This window comes from Symphalangus syndactylus, chromosome 7, assembly GCF_028878055.3.
Source record: "Symphalangus syndactylus isolate Jambi chromosome 7, NHGRI_mSymSyn1-v2.1_pri, whole genome shotgun sequence".
NCBI classification, from domain to species: domain Eukaryota; kingdom Metazoa; phylum Chordata; class Mammalia; order Primates; family Hylobatidae; genus Symphalangus; species Symphalangus syndactylus.
The window spans coordinates 15,340,218-15,360,961 of NC_072429.2; the positions used below are offsets into that span (position 1 = coordinate 15,340,218).

Here is a 20,744-nt window from a genome sequence, read left to right on the forward strand (position 1 = left end):
AAATAGATATATATATTTCTAATATTATGAATTACCCAGTTCAAATACCTCTGTCTCTTAACAGTTGATTTGCTTGAATAAGGATCAAAACAAGGTCTACACATTACCTTGAGTGATGTTGTCATTTAACATGTTCCTGGCCGGGTGTGGTGACTCACGCCTGTAATCCCAGCACTTTGGGAAGCTGAGGAGGGTGCATCACCTGAGGTCGGGAGTTCAAGACCAACCTGACCAACATGGAGAAACCCCGTCTTTACTAAAAATACAAAATTAGCCAGGCGTGGTGGCATGCCTGTAATCCCAGCCTGTAATCTTATGTAAAGGAGAATGTTTCTTGATCAATTATTTTATTACCCTAAAAAATCATTTTCGGCCAGGTGCAGTGGATCACACCTGTAATCCAGCATTTTGGGAGGCCGAGGCCGGTGGATCACCTGAGGTCAGGAGTTTGAGAACAGTCTGACCAACATGATGAAATCCTGTTTCTACTAAATTAAAAAAAAAAATTAGCTGGGTGTGGTGGCATATGTCTGTAATTCCAGAGCTACTTGGGAGGCTGAGGCAGGAGAATTGCTTGAACCCGGGAGGCGGAGGTTGCATTGAGCCAAGATTGCACCATTGCCCTCCAGCCTGGGCAACAAGAGTGAAAACTCCATCTCAAAAAAAAAATAATAATAATTTTCTTTCTAAGATGGGGGTCTCACTCTGTCACCCAGCCTGGAGTGCAGTGGGGTGATCTTGGCTCACTTCTGCCTCCCAGGTTCAAGTGATCCTCCCATCTCAGCCTACTAAGTAGCTGGGACTGCAGGCAAAGGCCTCCCATGCCCAGCTGATTTTTTGTATTTTTGGTAGAGACGATTTCACTATGTTTCTCAGGCTGGTCTTGAACTCCTGAGCTCAAGCAACCCACCCGCCTCGGCCTCCCCAAGTGCTGGGATTACAGGTGTGAGCCACCATGCCTGGCCAAAAATAATTTGTACCACCCTGGGCAACATAGGGAGACCCCATCTCTACAAAAAATTTTAAAATTCGTTGAGTGTGGTGGCTCACACATATGATCCCTGCTACTCAGGAAGCTGAGGTGGTAGGATCACTTGAGACGGGGAGGTCGAGGCTGTGGTAAACCATCATCAAGCCACTGCACTCCAGCTTGGGCAACAGAGAAAGACACTGTCTCAAAAAATAAATAAATAGAAATAATTTGTACAAGAAAAGCAGGAAAATGATTGAGTCTTTATTTCCTTGTTTTCAGAATAAGGTGGAGTCCCAAGTGTCTCCAAAGGTAACTAATTTTTTTAGTATCTTTACCTGCACATGAGTTTTACTACAGCTAATATTTCAATTTGTTTTAATAATGATTTTTTGGTACTCAAATGGTTCATTGTGGCAATGAGAGCCCTTTCAATTTGGCATTGATGTTTTTGTGAAATAATTCCAGCAATGTCTGACAGCTTTCTTACATTCTGGTATGATAAAATATTCCAGGTTCAGACGGAGCTTGGTGGATTGTGCCTATAATCCCAGCTAGGTGACTCAGGAAGGAGGATCCCTTAAGGGCAGGGGTACGAGACCAGCCGGGGCAACATAACAAGACCTCATCTCTCTTTTTTTTTTTTTGAGACAGAGTCCTGCTCTGTCGCCCAAGATTGGAGTGCAGTGGCACAAACTCGGCTCACTGCAACCTCCGACTTCTGGGTTCAAGCGATTCTCTTGCCTCAGCCTCCCTCCCAAGTAGCTGGGATTATAGGTGCCTGCCACCACTCCTAGCTAATTTTTTTGTATTTTTAGTAGAGACAGGGTTTTGCCACGTTGGCCAGGCTGGTCTCAAACTCCTAACCTCGTGATCTGCCTGCCTTGGCCTCCCAAAATGCTAGGATTACAGACGTGAGCCACCGCGCCCGGCCTAACCTCATTTCTAATAAAATAAATAAAAATTCCAGATTCAAGCTGCTCAGCCTATGGAATAGCCATTCTTTGTTCCTTTACTTTCTTAATAAACTTGCTTTCAATTAAAAAATAATAATTCCAGGTTCACCTTGTACATTTTCTGCCCCAACATAGATTAAGCCATTTCTTTAAGGACTCTGGTTCCTTTCAGTGGTAAGTGGCATTAGAGACCACATTCTGGTTATGAAAAGCACTCATTGCTATTGCATTGGTTGTTTTTCTAGTGTTTTTCAATGGATAGAGCTAGGAAATACTTTCTTAAGTAACAAATAATATACAGTATTCATTGCTTTGCATTTTATTCTTTCTTTTCTCTCACTTAGCAACATATTCTAGACACCACTCTATGGTAGCATATAAAGTTTTTTTCTCACATTCACAGCTGCATTTTCTATTTTACAGCTGCATAGTGTGGATATACTCTAGTTTATTGAACCAGTTCCTTATTAATGGACATTTGGGTTGTTTCTAGTCTTGTGCTGTTATAAATTATAGAGAAGGCTGGGAGCGGTGGCTCACGTGTGTAATCCCAGCACTTTGGGAGGCTGAGGCAGGAGGATCATCTGAGGTAGGAGATCGAGACCAGCCTGGCTAACATGGTGAAACCTCGTCTCTACTAAAGAAAATACAAAAAATTAGCCGGGCGTGGTGGCAGGTGCCTGTAGTCCCAGCTACTTGGGAGGCTGAGGCAAGAGAATGGCATGAACCCAGGAGGCAGAGCCTGCAGTGAGCCGAGATCGCGCCACTGCATTCCAGCCTGGGTGACAGAGCGAGACTCCATCTCAAAAAAAAAAAAAAAAATACAAAAATACAAAAACTAGGCCAGGCACAGTGGCTCGTGCCTGTAATCCCAGCACTTTGGGAGGCCGAGGAGGGTGGATCACCTGAGGAGTTCGAGACCAGCCTGGCCAACAATGGTGAAACTCCATCTCTGCTAAAAATATAAAATTAGCTGGGTGTGCTGGCAGACGCCTGTAGTCTCACCTACTCAGGAGGCTGAGATAGGAGAATCATTTGAACCCGGGAGGGGAAAACTGCAGTGAGCCGAGATTCGCACCACTGTGCTGCAGCCTGGGCCAGACAGAGTGAGACTCTATCTCAAAAAAAAAAAAAAAAAAAAAATTAGCTGGGCGTGGTGGCAGGCCCCTACTTGGGAGGTTGAGGCATGAGAATCACTTGAACCCGGGAGACAGAGGTTGCAGTGAGCCAAGATTGCACCACTGCACTCCAGCCTGGGAACAGTGCGAGACTCTGTCTCAAACAAACAAACAAAAAGGACATTATATAAGACACAGATGGCCAGACGCGGTGGCTCACCCCTGTAATCCCAGCACTTTGGGAGGCTGAGGCAGGCAGATCACCTGAGGTCGGGAGTTCGAGACCAGCCTGACCAACATGGAGAAACCCTGTATCTACTAAAAATACAAAATTAGCCAGGCATAGTGGTGCATGCCTGTAACTCCAGCTACTTGGGAGGCTGAGTCAGGAGAATCACTTGAACCTGGGAGGCAGTGGTTTCCGTGAGCCAAGATTGCACCATTGCACTCCAGCCTGGGCAACAAGAGCAAAACTCCGTCTCAAAAAAAAAAAAAGACACAGATGGGAGGAAAGGAGTGATGAAGAGAGGTTGATTAATAAGTACAAATATATTTTGATACAAGAAGTAAGACCACTTAGTGTTCAATAAATCAGTAGGGTGATTATAGTTATCATTAATTGATGGTACATTCCAAATTAGCTAGAAAAAAAATTTGAATATTCCAACATAAAGAAAAGATAAATATTTCAGGTGATGGACATTCTAATTACCCTGATTTGATTATATGAATGTATCAAATTATTACATGTGCCCTCCAAAATATGTACATCAAATTTGTATCAACAAAAAATAAATGAATAAATAAATAGGACACAGATGAACCACCAGATGAAGTACATGGGGTGAGGTCTGAAAGGGTAGGTCATCAAGATAGGAGCTTCTGTCTTCATGGAGATGGAGTGTGCCACTCTCCTGGCCATGGATGCTTTTACTCAGCTCATCAAGTCTTTTTTTTTTTTTTTTTTTTTTTTAGTTTTTTTGCTTGTTTTTGTGAGACGGAGTCTCGCTCTGTCACCCAGGCTGGAGTGCAATGGCACGGTCTCCGCTTACTACCACCTCCACCTCCCAGGTTCAAGCGATTCTCGTGCCTCAGCCTCCAGAGTAGCTGGGATTACAGGCACCCACCACCACGCCCAGCTAATTTTTATATTTTTAGTAGAGACGGGGTTTCACCATGTTGGTCAGGCTGGTCTTGAACTCCTGACCTCAAGCATTCCACCTGCCTCGGCCTCCCAAAGTGCTGGGATTACAGGCATCAGCCACCGTGCCTGGCTTTTTTTTTTTTTTCTTTGAGGTGGAATCTCACTCTGTTGCCCAGGCTGGAGTGCAATGGTGCAATCTTGGCTCACTGCAACCTCTGCCTCCCGGGTTCAAGCGATTCTCCTGCCTCAGCCTCCCAAGTAGCAGGGATTGCAGAGGTGCACCACTATACCGGGCTAATTTTTGTATTTTTATTAGAAACGGGGTTTCACCATGTTGGCCAGGCTGGTCTCTAACTCTTGACCTCAGGTGATCCTCCCGCCTCAACCTCCCATAGTGCTGGGATTACAGGTGTGAGCTGGGATTACAGGTGTGAGCCACTGCACCGGGCCCATCAGGTGTTGTTCAACAGGTTTTATGAGGCTTTGGCCAGGAGCGGTGGCTCATGCCTGTAACCTGAACACTTTGAGAGGCTCATGTAGGAGGATCACTTGAGCACAGTAGTTCAAGACCAGCCTGGGCATATACTGAGACCCTCATCTCTACAAAAAACCACTTTATTTTAATTAAAAAAATTTTTTTTGTTTTTTTGTTTTTTTTGAGATGGAATCTTGCTCTGTTGCCCAAACTGGAATGCAATGATGCCATCTCAGCTTACTGCAACTTCTGCCTCCCAGGTTCAAGCAATCCTTCCTCAGCCTCCTTAGTAGCTGGGATGACAGGCAGGCACCACTACACCTGGGTAATTTTTGTATTTTTAATAGAGACAGAGTTTCACCATGTTGGCCAGGCTGGTCTCAAACTCCTGACCTCAAGTGATCCACCCACCTCATCCTCCCAACTTGCTGGGATTACAGGCGTGAGTCACTGTACCGGGTCCCTAAAATTTTTATTAATTTAAAAACATGGGCGGGCACGGTGGCTCATGCCTGCAATCTCAGCACTTTGGGAGGCTGAGGCAGGCGAATCACCTGAGTTCAGGAGTTCAAGACCAGCCTGGATAACATGGTGAAACCCTGTCTCTACAAAAACACAAAAATTAGCTGGGCATGATGACAGATACCTGTAACCCCAGCTACTCGGAAGGCTGAAGCAGGAGAATCGCTTGAACCCGGGAAGCAGAGGTTGCAGTGAGCCGAGATCACGCCATTGCACTCCAACCTGGGCAACAGAGCAAGCCTGTCTCAAAAAAACAACAACAAAAAATAAGAGTTTTTATAAGGCCTAGTCTCCAACTCCACCCACCTCTTCCCAGACGTCAGTAAGTGGGGCTGAAAGTTCCAATCCTCTAATCACTTGGTCTTTCTGGTGGCCAGCTCTATCTTGAGGCTATCTAGGGGCCCCACGCTGACCCACCTCATTATTGTAAACTTAAGTGTGATTAAAAGGGGCTTGGCCGGCAAGGTGGCTCACCACTGTAGTCCCAGCACTTTGAGCTCAGGAGTTAGAGGCCAGCCTAAGGCTGAGGTGGGAGAATCGCTTGGACCCAGGAGGTGGAGGTTGCAGTGAGCTGAGATGGCACCACTGCACTTCAGCCTGGGCAACAGAGCTAGACTCTGTCTCAAAAGAAAAAAAAAAGAGACGGAGCACAGTGGTTCACACCTGTAATCCCAGCACTTTGGGAGACTGAGGTGAGTGGATCATCTGAGGTCAGGAGTTCGAGATAAGCCTGGCCAACGTGGTGACACCGCGTCTCTACTAAAAATACAAAAAATTAGCCAGGTGTGGTGGTGGGCCCCTGTAATCCCAGCTACTCAGGAGGCTGAGGCAGGAGAATCACTTGAACCCACGAGGCGGAGGTTGCAGTGAGCTGAGATCATGCCACTACACTCCAGCCTGGGTGACAGAGCGAGACTCCATCTCAAAACAAAACAAAACAAAACAAAATGCGCATCAATGAGAGACTGGATAAAGAAAATGTGGCACATATATACCATGGAATACTATGTAGCCATAAAAAAGGATGAGTTCATGTCCTTTGCAGGGACATGGATGAAACTGGAAACCATCATTCTCAGCAAACAACAGGAGCAAAAAACCAAACACCGCATGTTCTCGCTCATAAGTGGGAGTTGAGCAGTGAGATCACATGGACACAGGGAGGGGAACATCACACACCGGGGCCTGTCGGCGGGTTGGGGGCTAGGGGAGGGATAGCATTAGGAGAAATACCTAATGTAGATGGCTGGTTGACGGGTGCAGCAAACCACCATGGCATGTGTATACCTATGTAACAAACCTGCCGTTCTGAACCTGCCCGTATCCCAGAACTTAAAGTGTAATAATAATAAAAAAACATAGCTAACACCACTTGTTTCCCAAAAACCTGTTGAAATAAAAAATTAAAATAAAATAATTCACAAAAAAGGCTCATTGTGAATTTCAAAATATACTCCTGTCACTCAGAAAATTCCAAGGGTTTTAGAAATTTCTCTGTGACAGGGTGAGAGGAACCGGCACAAAGACCAAATATATTTCATATTATACCATATCACCACAAATAAATAATAAGTATGTGAGGTAATGAATTTGCTAATGGTTAATAACCATTCCACAATGTATGCATATTTTAAAAACATCCTGTTGTACAATATAAATATATATATATATACACGTTAATTTGTCAATTTAAAAATAAATAGGAAAGGCTGGGCGGTGGCTCACGCTTGTAATCCCAGCACTTTGGGAGGCCGAGGTGGGCGGATCACGAGGTCAGGAGATCCAGACCACGGTGAAACCCCGTCTCTACTAAAAACACAAAAAATTAGCCGGACGTGGTGGCAGGCGCCTGTAGTCCCAGCTACTCGGAGAGCCTGAGGCAGGAGAATGGCGTGACTCTGGGAGGCAGAGCTTGCAGTGAGCCGAGATCGCGCCACTGCACTCCAGCCTGGGTGACAGAGCGAGACTCCGTCTCAAAAAAAATAAAATAAATAAATAAATAAATAGGAAAAATAAACATTTTCCCCCTAAAAAGCTTCCATGTATGTTTGTGGACAATGTTTATATGTAAGCATCTGCTTTGATTTTTCTTGAATAAACATGTAGTGGTGAAAAATGGTTCATCTGGCACATCTATGTTAAGATCTTTTCTTTTTTCTTTTCTTTTCTTTTCTTTTTTCTTTTTTTTTTTTTTTTTTTTTGAGGCAAGATCTCTCTCTGTTGCCCAGGCTGGAATGCTATGGCACGATCTCTGCTCACTGCAGCCTTGACTTCCCGGGTTTAAGCAAATCTTCCCACCTCAGTCTCCTGCATAGCCAGGACTACAGGCGCTTGCCACCGCATGCTGCCAATTTTTTGTATTTTTAGTAAAGACAGGGTTTCACTATGTTGCCCAGGCTGGTCTCCAACTCCTGGGCTGAAGCAACCCTACCACCTTGGCCTCCCAAAGTGCTGGGATTACAGGCATGAGCTACTGCGCCTGCCCATATTAAACTCTTTAAGAAATTGCAGAGCCAGGGCCAGGCGTGGTGGCATGGTGGTGCACACCTGTAAATGCAGGTACTTGGGAGGCTGAGGCTCAAGAATCGCTTGAATCTGTGAGACATCATAGCAAATCCTGGTCTTTACTAAAAATACAAAAAAATTAGCTGGGTGTGGTGGCGCATGCCTGTGGTCCCAGCTACTCAGGAGGTTGAGGTGAGAGGATTGTCTGAGCTTTTGCCTGAGCCTGGGAGGTCAAGGCTGTGTGAGCTGAGATCGTACTAGTGCATTCCAGCCTGGACAAGAGTGAGACTGTCTCAAAAAAAAAAAAAAAAAAAAAGAAGAGGAAGAAGAAGAAAAAGTAAAGAAATGGCCAAACTGTTTTCCAAAGTTATTGAAGTTATTGTACCATTTTACAGTAAATTGCCATGTGTGATTGTTTTAGTTCCTACATATCCTCATCCTCACTAATACAATTTCACTTCAGATGATCTATTATGTGTGCAGAGGCATCTTATTGTGGTTTTAATTTGCGTTTTCCTAATGACTAATGATGGTCAATGTGTTTTCATGTGCTTATTTGCTATTCACGTATCATCTCTGGTGAAATGTCTGTTTAAATCTTTTGCCTCCTTTTGTTAAATATTTTGCCTTTTTTTTTTTTTTTTTTTTTTTTTGAGACGGAGTCTTGCTTTGTCGCCCAGGCTGGAGTTCAGTGGCACAATCTCAGCTCACTGCAACCTCTGCCTCCCAAGTTCAAACGATTCTTCTGCTTCAGTCTCCCGAATAGCTGAGATTACAGGCACGTGCCACCATGCCGTCTAATTTTTATATTTTTTTCTATTTTTAGTAGAGATACAGTCTCACCATGTTGGTCAGGCTGGTCTCGAACTCCTGGCCTCAAGTGATCAATGCCCTCATCTCAGCCTCTCAAGTAGCTGGGGTTACAGGTGCCTGCCGCCACACCTGGCTAATTTTTGTATTTTTAGTAGAGACAGGGTTTCACCCTGTTGGCCGGGCTGGTCTTGAACTCCTGACCTCAGGTGATCTGCCCTCCTAGATCTCCGAAAGTGCTGGAATTACAGGTGTGAGCCACCACACCTGGCCCTTCATCCCCCATCATTTTTTTTTTTTTTAAGAGACGAGGTCTCACTATGTTGCCCAGGTTGGTCTGGAACTCCCGGCCTGAAGTAATCCTCTCATCTCAGCTTCCTGAGTAGCTGGGCTTAGAGGCTTGAGCCATCTTGCCAGGTTTTTATGCCCATTTTTTAAAGTTGGGTTATTGGTTTCTCATTATTGAGTTTTGGGAGGTTTATATAGTCTGGATACAAGTTCTTTATCATCTAGGTGATTTGCAAATATTTTCTCCTAGCCTGTGAATTGTCTTTTCATTTCCTTAACAGTGTCTTTTGAGGAGTAGAAGATTTTAATTCTGACGAAATCTCATTTATCAGGTTCTTTCTCATATGGAGCATGCTTTTGATGTAGTGTCTAAAATATCTCAAAATATCTTTCCCTAACCAAAGGACAAAAAATATCCTCTGTTTTTTTGTTTGTTTTGAGACAGGGTCTCACGGTTATCGAGGCTGGAGTGTGATCACAGCTCACTGCAGCCTGAAACTCCTGGGCTCAAGCAATCATCCCAACTCAGCGTCTCCAGTAGCTAGGACTACAGGTGTGCACTAGACCACACCTGGCTAATTTTTGTATGTGTTATTGAGACAGGGTTTCTCCGTGTTCCCCAGACTGGTTTTGAACTCCTGGGCTCAAGCAATTCTCCTGCCTTGGATTCCCAAAGTGCTGGGATTATAGGCGTAAACCACCACACTCGGCCTCTCATTTTTTTTTTTTTTTTTGTGTGTGTGTTTTTTTTTTTTTGAGAGGGAGTCTCGCTCTGCCGACCAGGCTGGAGTGCAGTGGCGCGATCTCGGCTCACTGCAAGCTCCACCTCCCGGGTTCACGCCATTCTCCTGCCTCAGCCTCTCCAAGTAGCTGGGACTACAGGCGCCCGCTACCACACCCGGCTAATTTTTTGTATTTTTAGTAGAGACGGGGTTTCACCGTGGTCTCGATCTCCTGACCTCGTGATCCGCCCGCCTACGGCCTCCCAAAGTGCTGGGATTACAAGCGTGAGCCACCGCGCCCGGCCTTTTTTTTTTTTTAGAAGTTTTCTTTTTCTTTTTTTTTTTCTTTTTGAGACAGAGTTTCACTCTTGTTGCCCAGACTGGAGTGTAATTGCACCATTTCGGCTCACTGCAACCTCTGCCTCCTGGGTTCAAGTGATTCTCCTGCCTCAGCCTCCCGAGTAGCCGGGATTACAGGCATGCACCATCACGCCCAGCTAATTTTTTATTTTTAGTAGAGATGGGATTTCTCCATGTTGGTCAGGCTGGTCTCGAACTCCTGACCTCAGATGATCCGCCTCCTTGGCCTCCCAAAGTGCTGGGATTACAGGCGTGAGCCACCGTGCCTGACAGAAGTTTTTTTCTTTTAGTAGTTTAAAGATGTTGCCCCAATGTCTTCTGGCTTGCTTTATTTTTTTCTTCTAACAAGAAGTCAGCTGTCATTTTTATATTTTTTCCTCTCTATGCAATATCTTATTCTCTGATTACTTTTAAGATTTTCTCTTTATTCCTGATTTTAAGCAATCTGATTATAATAGACAGTATATATATTATACAGTAAAATATAATACAGTTTCGTGTTTCTTTTGTCTGCGGTTCTTTGATTTTCTTGGATCTGTGGACATATGGTTTCCATTAAATGTAGAACATTTGAAGCCATTATTATTTAAAATATTAAAATATTTTCCTGTTCCCTCTTTTACCTCCTCTCCTAAGAGATTCCAGCTCCACATACATTAGGATATTTGATTTGTCCCATAGCTCACTGATACTCTATTTTTTCAGTCTTTTTTTCCTCAATGTTTCATTTTTGATAACTACTTTTTTGTTTGTTTGTTTGTTTTGTTTTTTTCCCGAGACGGAGTCTCACTCTGTCGCCCAGGCTGGAGTGCAGTGGCGCCATCTGGGCTCACTGGGTTCACGCCATTCTCCTGCCTCAGCCTGCAGAGTAGCTGGGACTACAGGCAGCCGCCACCACGCCCAGCTAATTTTTTTTTTTTTGAGACGGAGTCTCGCTCTGTCGCCCAGGCTGGAATGCAGTGGCACAATCTCGGCTCACTGCAAGCTCCGCCTCCCGGGTTCACGCCATTCTCCTGCCTCAGCCTCTCCGAGTACTGGGACTACAGGCGCCCGCCACGACGCCCGGCTAATTTTTTTGTATTTTTAGTAGAGACGGGGTTTCACCGTGGTCTCGATCTCCTGACCTCGTGATCCGCCCCCCTCGGCCTCCCAAAGTGCTGGGATTACAAGCGTGAGCCACCGCGCCCGGCCAGCCCAGCTAATTTTTTTGTATTTTTTAGTAGAGACAGAGTTTCACCGTGTTAGCCGGGATGGTCTCGATCTCCTGACCTCGTGACCCGCCCCCCTCGGCCTCCCAAAGTGCTGGGATTACAGGCGTGAGCCACCGCACCCAGCTCATTTTTGGTAACTTCTATTACTATATGCCTATTGTTCACGAATCTTCTTTTGTTTATTATGTAATTTGCTGTTAATCCCATTCAGTGTATTTCTCATTATCTTTTTTTTTTTTTTTTTATTGAGATGGAGTCTCCCTTTGTCGCCCAGGCTGGAGTGCAGTGGTGCAATCTCAGCTCACTGCAAGCTCCGCCTCCCGGGTTCATGCCATTCTCCTGCCTCAGCCTCCCAAGTAGCTGGGACTACAGGAGCCCGCCACCATGCCCGGCTAATTTTTTGTATTTTTAGTAGAGACGGGGTTTCACCGTGTGAGCCAGGATGGTATGATCTGCCCACCTCGGCCTCCCAAAGTTCTGGGATTACAGGCATGAGCCACCGCGCCTGACCTCTCATTATCTTACACATATTTTTTATCTCTGAAAGTTCCTTTTTTTGAGACAGAGTCTCACTCTGTTGCCCAGGCTGGAGTGCAGTGGCATGATCTCGGCTCATTGTAACCTCCACCTCCTAGGTTCAAGCAGTTCTCCCACCTAGCCTCCCAAGTAGCTCGGACTACAGGCATGCGCCACCCACGCCAGGCTATATCCCTAAAAGTTCTATTTGACCTTTTTTTTTTTTTTTTTTTTACATCATTCATGTTTTCCTTTAATGCCTATGGATTTTTTTTTCTACCTTCTTGACCATATGTATTATAATATCTGTTTATTGTCTTTTTCTGCTAATTTTATCATTTGCGTTCTTTCTTTCTTTCCTTTTTTTTTTTCATTTTTGAAACGGAGTCTTGCTCTGTTGCCCAGGCTGAAGTGCAGTGGTGCGATCTCGGCTCACTGCAACCTCCACCTCCTGGGTTCAAGCAATTCTCCTGCCTCAGCTTCCCGAATAGCTGGGACTACAGGTGCGCACCACTACACCCAGCTAATTTTTTACATTTTTAGTAGACACAGGGTTTCACCATATTGGCCAGGCTGGTCTTGAACTCCTGACCTCGTGATCCACCTGCCTCGGCCTCCCAAAGTGCTGGGATTACAGGCAAGAGCCACCGCGCCCAGCCATCATTTGTGTTATAATTCGTGTTATATCTGAGTGTGTGTGTGTGTGTGTTTTACCAGAAACCGATGTTTACTATATGAGAAAATAGATATCAAAAAGTAGCACAAAAAGGAAGCATTCTGAAACGAATACTGCGGAGGTAACTGGAAATTCGCGTGGAAAACCGACACAACAATTCAGATGGATTAAGAAAACATGAATACACACACACACACACACACACACAAACACACACACACAGAGAGAGAGAGAGAATAAGCCAAAGAAAAAGTAGTTGAAAACTAAAGATAACATTTATCCCAAATGTAGAGGATACTTACTAAGGACTGAAGATATTACATAAAAGTAGAAGTTCAGGCCGGGCACGGTGGCTCACGCCTGTAATCCCAGCACTTTAGGAGACCGAAGTGTGCTGATCACCTGAGGTCAGGAGTTTGAGACCAGCCTGACCCACATGGAGAAACCCCGTCTCTACTAAAAATAACAAAAATTAGCCCGGCGTGGTGACACATGCCTGTAATCCCAGCTACTCGGGAGGCTGAGACAGGAGAATCGCTTGAACCCAGGAGGCGGAGGTTGCAGTGAGCCAAGATCGTGCCATTGCACTCCAGCCCGGGCAACAAGAGCGAAACTGTCTCAAAAAAAAAAAATGTAAAAGTTCAACAACTTTGAGTAGTTGGAAAGTTAAAATTTTGGACAATACAAAATAACAGCCCACAGCAGCTGATGCCTGTAATCCCAAAACTTTGGGAAGCCAAGTTGGGAGGAATGCCTGGGCTCAGGAATTCAAGACCAACCTGGGCAACATAGCGAGACCCTGTCTCTACAAAAAATAAAAAAATAGGCTGGGCCCAGTGGCTCACGCCTGTAATCCCAGCACTTAGGGAGGCCGAGATGGGTGAATCACTTGAGGTCAGGGGTTTGAGACCAGGCTGGCCAACATGGAGAAACCCTGTCTCTGCTAAAACAAAAACAAAAACAAAAACCCCCACAAACATTAGTCAGGCATGGTAGCAGGCACCTGTAATCCCAGCTGTTCGGGAGGCTGAAGCAGGAGAATCGCTTGAACCCGGGAGGCAGAGGTTGCAGTGCCATTGCACTCCAGCCTGGTCAACAGAGTGAGACTCTCTCTCTCTCAAAAAAAAAAAATAATAAAAATAAAAACAAATAAAATTATCCAGGTGTAGTGGCGCCAGCGGTAATCCTAGCTATTAGGGACCCTGAGCCAGGAGAATCCCTTAAGGCCAGGATTTAGAGGATGCAGTGAGCCATGATGGCACCACTGTACTCCAGCCTGGGCGACAGAGCAAAACCCCAACTCAATAATAATAATAACAACAGTGGGAAATACTGGACTAGGGACCATGCCACCAACACAAGAACCCAAGACCACCAGTGTTCGCAATACATCCTCTGCTTCGTTTCACACACGTGGGCAGGATGCATGTGCCACGAGACTATGTAGGCAGTATTCGGAGATGCCGAGTGATCAACCTTGCCAGGAAACAGACGCACACAAAAACAGAGAGGTGCCAACACAAGCTGAATCTATGCGGCTGAGGCTGCAGTAACAGGAGCAGCAAGCAGTGCTGCACTAAACCCACACCTGAGCACCCAGGGCCCACAAGGTCTGGACAGGCGCAGTGGGGGCTGTGGTGCTGCCGGCTCAGGGGCTGGTGGTCCAGGAGCCCTCTTCAGGACCCAGAAGCACCTTCCCTGGATCATCACCTCCAGTCTGGGTTCGGGAGATGGCACCTCTGCCAAGTACAGATCCCAGGGGAATTCTGGTCATGGTGAGAACAATCCACTCGTCCTTGGATTGCTGAATTTGCAGCTGGAGTTTGAGGAGGAAACCAGGAGAAAGCAAACCTCAACGAGGTTCTGGAAGGTGCAGGCTGACGCGCTTTCTGTCTCTTTTGATTGACTGATTTTTATCCTCCTTGTGGGTCATATTTTCCTTCTTTGCAGCCAGGTAAGTTTTGATCGGATGCCAGGATGCCAGGTATTGTGAGTTTTACCTTGATGAGCGCTCAATAGTCTTTTTTTTTTTTTTTTTTTTTTTTTTTTTTTTTGAGATGGTGTCGCCCTCTATTGTCCAGGCTGGAGCACAGTGGCATAGTCTTGGCTCACTGCAACCTCCGCCTCCCAGGTTCAAGCGATTCTTCTGCCTCAAGCTCCTGAGCAGTGGGGACTACAGGCACGTGCCACCACGTCTGGCTAATTTTTGTATTTTTAGTAGAGACGGGGTTTCTCCCTTTTGGCCAGGCTGGTCTCAAACTCCTGACCTCAAGTGATCCGCCCACCTCAGCCTCCCAAAGTGCTGGGATTATAGGCGTGAGACACCGTGCCCGGCCAAGTGCTGAATATTCTTGTATTTTAAAAAAATACTGCCCAGCATGGTGGTTCACTCCTGTAATCTCAGCACTTTGGGAGGCCAAGGCAGGGGATAGCATGAGCCCAGAAGTTCAAGACCAGACTGGGCAATATAGTGAGACTCTGTCTCTACTAAAATTAAAAAAAAAAAAATAGCTAGGTGGGGTGGCATGCACCTGGAGTTCTAGCTACCCAGCTACTTGGAGGCTGAGGTAGGAGGATCTCTTGAGCCCAGGAGGTCAAGGCTGCAGTAAGCCGAGATCAAGCCACTGAACTCCAGCCTGGGTGACAGAGCGAGACTCTGTCTTTAAAAAATAAATTAAAAATACTATTGAGTTGGCCAGGCGCAATGGCTCACGCCTGTAATCCCAGCACTTTGGGAGGCCAGGGCAGGTGGATCACCTGAGGTCAGGAGTTCGAGACCAGCCTGACCAACATGGTGAAAACCTGTCTCTACCGAAAAATGCAAAAATTAGCCGAGCATATGGTGCATACCTGTAATCCCAGCTACTGGGGCGGCTGAGCCAGGAGAATGGCTTGAACCCAGGAGGCGGAGGTTGCAGTGAGCTGAGATCATGCCACCACACTCCAGCCTGGGTGACAGAGCAAGACTCCATCTCAAAAAAAAAATAATAATAATAATACTGTTGAGTCTTGTTTTGGCACACACTTAAGATTCTCAGAATGAGTTTGATTCATTGTGAATCTTGCTTTTCGGTTTCATTAGGTGGAATTAAAGCAGCCTATTATCTAGAGCCAGTTTTCTCACCATTTCTGAGGCAAAAACTCTTGAGTACTGTACTGGATGCCCTGGGCAGGATGAGGTTTTCCCACTCTACCTGAATACCAATGATCCCCAGCCCTGTGTGAGCTCTAGGGATGGTTCTTTTGAGGGGGTTCTTTCTCCAGCTTCAAGTGGTTTCTTTTCTTTTCTTTTCTTTCTTTCTTTTTTTTTTTTGAGACAGTTTTCACTCTTGTTGCCCAGGCTGGAGTGCAATGGCTTGATCTTAACTCATCGCAACCTCCGCCTCCCGGGTTCAAGTGATTCTCCTGCCTCAGCGTCCCAAGTAACTGAGATTACAGGTGCCCACCACCACCCCTGGCTAATTTTTTTGTATTTTTAGTAGAGACGGGGATTTACCATGTTGGTCAGGCTGGTCTCCAACTCCTGACCTCAGGTAATCCACTCACCTCAGCCTCCCAAAGTGCTGGGATTACAGGCCTGAGCCACCGCGCCCGGCTTCAAGTGGTTTCTGTCACGCGCGTCTGTGTGAAGAGACCACCAAACAGGCTTTGTGTGAGCAATAAAGCTTTTTAATCACCTGGGTGCAGGCAGGCTGAGTCCGAAAAGAGAGTCAGCAAAAGGTGGTGGGATTATCATTCGTTCTTATAGGTTTGGGATAGGCGGTGGAGTTAGGAGCAATTTTTTGTGGGCGGGGGTGGATCTTACAAAGTACATTCTCAAGGGTGGGAAGAATATTACAAAGTACCTTCTTAAGGGCGGGGAATATCACAAGGTACATGATCGCAAGGGCGGGGAGCGTGTATTGTCATAAGGTCAACTGATCAGTGAGGGTGGAGCAGGAACAAAGCACAATGGTGGAAAGGCAGGACCTGGCTATTTTCACTTCTTTTGTGGATCTTCAGTTGCTTCGGGCCATCTAGATGTATACCTGCAGGTCACAGGGGATATGATGGCTTAGCTTGGGCTCAGAGGCCTGACAGTTTCTATACAAGCCTTTGCTGATTTGTCTTCAGTTGAAGACTTGAAGGGAGCCTTCTGAAGCTCTCTGGGTCTCTCTGTCTAACTCTCTCCTCCCCAGTACTCTGCCCTGCAAACGCTAGCCACCCGGGCCTCCCCAAACTCCCATCGCTACCTCAACTCAGGGAGACAACCAGGCTCCACACATCCCACCTCCCTTTGCTGTGGCCTGGAAACGCTCCTAGAACTCAGCTGGGCAATCATCTGTTTCCTCTCTCAAGCGTGATTGCCCTGTGCTGACTATGTGATGTCTGAAAAGGCTTATTTCATATATTTGGTCAAGTTTTTAGTTGTTTAAAATGGAAGTGTAAATCCAATCCCTGTTATCCATCTTAGTCAAACACATTAGTTTAAGACTGTCTTTTTTTGTTTTTGTTTTTGAAACGCAGTCTCACTCTGCCGCCCAGGACAGTGATTGCAATCTCGGCTCACTGCAACCTCCGCCTCCTAGGTTCGAGTGATTCTCCTGCCTCAGCCTCTCAAGTAGCTGGGATTACAGGCACTCACCACGACGCCCGGCTAATTTTCATTGTGTGTTTTTGTTTTTGTTTTTGTTGTTTTGTTTTTTTGTTTTAGTAGAGACGGGGTTTCACCATGTTGGCCAGGCTGATTTCAAACTCTTGACCTCAGATGATCTGCTCCCCTCCACCTCCCAAAGTGCTGGGATTACAGATGTGAGTCACTGTGCTCAGTAAGACTATTGCTTTTTAACCTAAGTTTTGAAGTTGCAGTTTCTTCTAAAATTTCCCAGTGGGGAATCATAGCATTACATGAATACTAACTATGTTCTGGGCACTGTGAAAAGCTAGGTTCCAGCTTTGGGGGATTTGTCTCTTCTTTTTTTTTTTTGAGATGGAGCCTCACTCTTTTGCTAGGCTGGAGGGCAGTGGCGCGATCTTGGCTCACTGCAAACTCTGACTCCCAGGTTCAAGTGACTCTCCTGCCTTGGCCTCCCGAGTAGCTGGGACCACAGGCACGCGCCACCACGCCCAGCTAGTTTTTTGTACTTTTAGTAGAGACGGGGCTTCACCATGTTGGTCAGGCTGGTTTCAAACTCCTAACCTGAAGTGATCCACCCGCCTGGTGAGATCTGCCTGCCTCTGTTGTTATTTTTAGAAACTAAAGTTTATTTTCCATCAATCTTATTTTCATGTTGCTTAAGAGCCTGTGGGGCTGGGTGCAGTGGCTCATGCCTGTAATCCCAGCACTCTGGGAAGCCGAGGAGGGCGGATCACCTTAGGTCAGGAGTTCAAGACCAGTCTGGTCAACATGGTGAAGCCCTGTCTGTACTAAAGATACGGAAAAATTAGCCAGGCGTGGTGACACGCGTCTGTAATCCCAGCTACTTGGGAGGCCGAGGCATGAGAATCACTTGAATCTGGGAGGCAGAGGTCTCAGTGAGCCAAGATTGCACCATTGCACTTCAGTCTGGGTGACAAAGCAAGACTTCATCTCAAAAAAATAAAAATAAAGAAAGCTTGTGGAAGAACAGCTTAAGACCACACATTTGTTGTTCCTACCCATTTAGTGGCCTGAGCAATGACAGCTGCAGGTCAGTCTTCCATAGCAGGCTGAGCGTTCCACATCTTCAATAGAGAACTGCTGGATAGACACTGGGTACCTGCATGCCTCCAACCAGTCTGCAACCTCAGGCTAAGTAGCAGTGAACTCAGAAGCTGGAGCAGTCTGTTCACCCTGAAATCTGAAATTCCTCTGTGGTCTGTGGTCATAGCTTTCTCAGCAGTAGCCTGTTCTTTTTCTTTTCTGTTTTTTTTTTGTTGTTGTTTGTTTTGTTTTTTTTGAGACGGAGTCTCATTCTGTCACCCAGGCTGGAGTGTGGAGTGCAGTGGCGCGATCTTGGCTCACTGCAACCTCCGCCTCCCAGGTTCAAGTGATTCTCCTGCCTCAGCCTCCTGAGTAGCTAGGACTACAGGCATGTGCCACCACGCCCGGCTAATTTTTTGTATTGTTAATAGAGACGGGGTTTCATTGTGTTAGCCAGGATGGTCTCAATTTACTGACCTTGTGATCTGGTTGCCTCAGCCTCCAAAGTGCTGGGATTACAGGCATGAGCTTTTCAATCACTTCGGGATCTCTGTAGAAGCAGAGATCAGGCGTGATCTCTAATGGGTGTTCACAGGAGACAGTGCCAGGCATGTGCAGAACTCCCTGAGCCAGCTTTCCCCACATCAGACCCCCTGAGTGAGCTCCGTTGTTGCATGGGATGGAAATATCCACACAGCGCAGAGGAGAACCTGTGTTCCACAGAGGTTTGCTAGGTAGGTTATCATGAGATGCCGCTGTGAGAGGCCAGTGGCCACCCTGGGATCAGTATCTACCAACAGACACAGCTCCCAGAAGGCTGCCTGGACCTGGTTAATGAAGGTTCCAGGAGTGAAGTGGCCAGCAATAGGAGTGGCTCCTGTGGCAGCAGCAAAGCTCAGCTCAGCCCGCTGGCCAGGATTCCAGGAGGACATGAGATTGACATCAGAAGGGTTTTAATTTTTTTTTTTTTGGACAGAAAGTAGAATGTATTGGTGAATATTAAGAGGGAGGCAGCACAGTGGAAGCTGTCATGAGTGCAGGGCCCGTCACTTGTCCAGAGGGCCACAAATGGGGATGTACTTGACCCTACAGCCCTCTGGGATGAGCCGCTTCTCAGCCACCATGTCTTCAAATTCATTGGCATTGAACTTGATGAAGCCCCACTTCTTTGAGATGTGGATCTTCTAGCGGCCAGGAAAGTTGAACTTGGCCCTGCGCAGGGCCTCAATCACATGCTCCTTGTTCTGCAGCTTGGTACAGATGGACATGATAACTTGGCCAATGTGAACCCTGGCCACAGTGCCCTGGGGCTTTCCAAAGGCACCTCGCGTGCCTGTCTGGAGCCTACACTGGGGTAGTGCAGTCAGAAACATGAACATCCATCTGAAAAGCCTGTCTCCAAGGTCCCGTAGAGCAACCCATACAATAAACAGTCTGCATATACTACCAAGGAAGCTGCTGTTTGCAGCGATTGCACACTGGGCGCCCCCTGAGGAAAGGAACTCAGTCGGCTTAATTGGCTGCAGAATCAGAAGGGTTTTCAATGGCAGCAATGGTACGAGCTGCCAACAGAATTAGATTCTTCAGATTTAGGATGTAAATGCCACCACTTTTCCATTTTTTTTTTTTTTTTTTGAGACAGAGTTTTGCTCTTGTTGCCCAGGCTGGAGTGCAATGGCGCAGTCTCGGCACACTGCAACCTCCACCTCCTGGGTTCAAGTGATTCTCCTGCCTCAGCCTCCCAAGTAACTGGGATTACAGGCATGCGCCACCATGCCCGGCTAATTTTGTATTTTTAGTAGAGACAGGGTTTCTTCATGTTGGTCAGGGTGGTCTCGAACTCCCAAGCTCAGGTGATCCACCTGCCTTGGTCTCCCAAAGCGCTGGGATTACAGGCATGAGCCACCGTGCCCAACACTTTTCCTTTGTAGATATACTGTTCCATCTGGAACCAAGTTGGTGCCACTTAAGTGGGTTCCTGCTGCAAGAAACTAGAGGACATTCCCCTCCTTCATTTGCAGGACATCGAGGCTCTGGACATTGTGGAAATTTCCCTTTTAAGATGAAAATCCAGAACAGCGTCGTATGGCCCCCTCTATGGGTAGCATGGAGAACCTACAGAATGTTAAATGGGGTCTTACTGATTATCTCCGGCTCCCAGTTCAGTCTCCAGTCTGAGGAAAATAGCTGACATGTCTCCCTCTTTCTAAAGTGCACCAATCAAGCAGAACCTACTAGAAGTTGCTAACCCATCCTATGGCATATAGTTCATAACATATCTCCAGACCATAGAGAAGAGCAAACAGGAGAGTCATTGAGGAGACTGATCAGAGGATACAGAGGATTTCTTTGAAAGGAGTTACTGGCCTAGAGGTCAGGGCTATTCCTACCCTGGACCTGAAGCCAAGTCAGAAGGCTCCATTAGCCGCAGTGCTGCCCTGTACTGGAGCAAAAGATGCTGAGAGAGATCTGGAAAGTGTGACCTGTGTCTCCTGGAGTTAAGGGAGTGCAGAGTCCACTTCCCAACTCTTTTTTTTTTCTTTTTTGAGAAGAAGTCTCGCTCTATTGCCCAGGTTGGAGCACAGTGTCACGATCTCGGCTCACCTGCAACTTCTGCCTTCTGGTTTAAGCAATTCTCCTGCCTCAGCCACCGGAGTAGCTGGGACTACAGGCGTGCACCAGCACACCCGGCTAATTTTTGTATTTTTAGTAGAGACAGGGTTTCACCATGTTGGCCAGGCTGGTCTTGAACTCCTGGCCTCAATGATCCACCCACCTCAGCCTCCCAAAGTGCTGGGATTACAGGCGT

At 46.5% G+C, this 20,744-nt stretch overlaps 1 non-coding gene across 1 annotated transcript; it reads right to left on the reverse strand.

The window, feature by feature from the left end:
• Positions 1-19,325: 19,325 nt before the first annotated feature.
• On the reverse strand, positions 19,326-19,461 carry LOC129487071 (small nucleolar RNA SNORA70). The gene has a single exon (XR_008659197.1). It is a non-coding gene; the product is annotated as a small nucleolar RNA SNORA70 (small nucleolar RNA).
• Between the last annotated feature and the right edge of the window lie 1,283 nt (positions 19,462-20,744).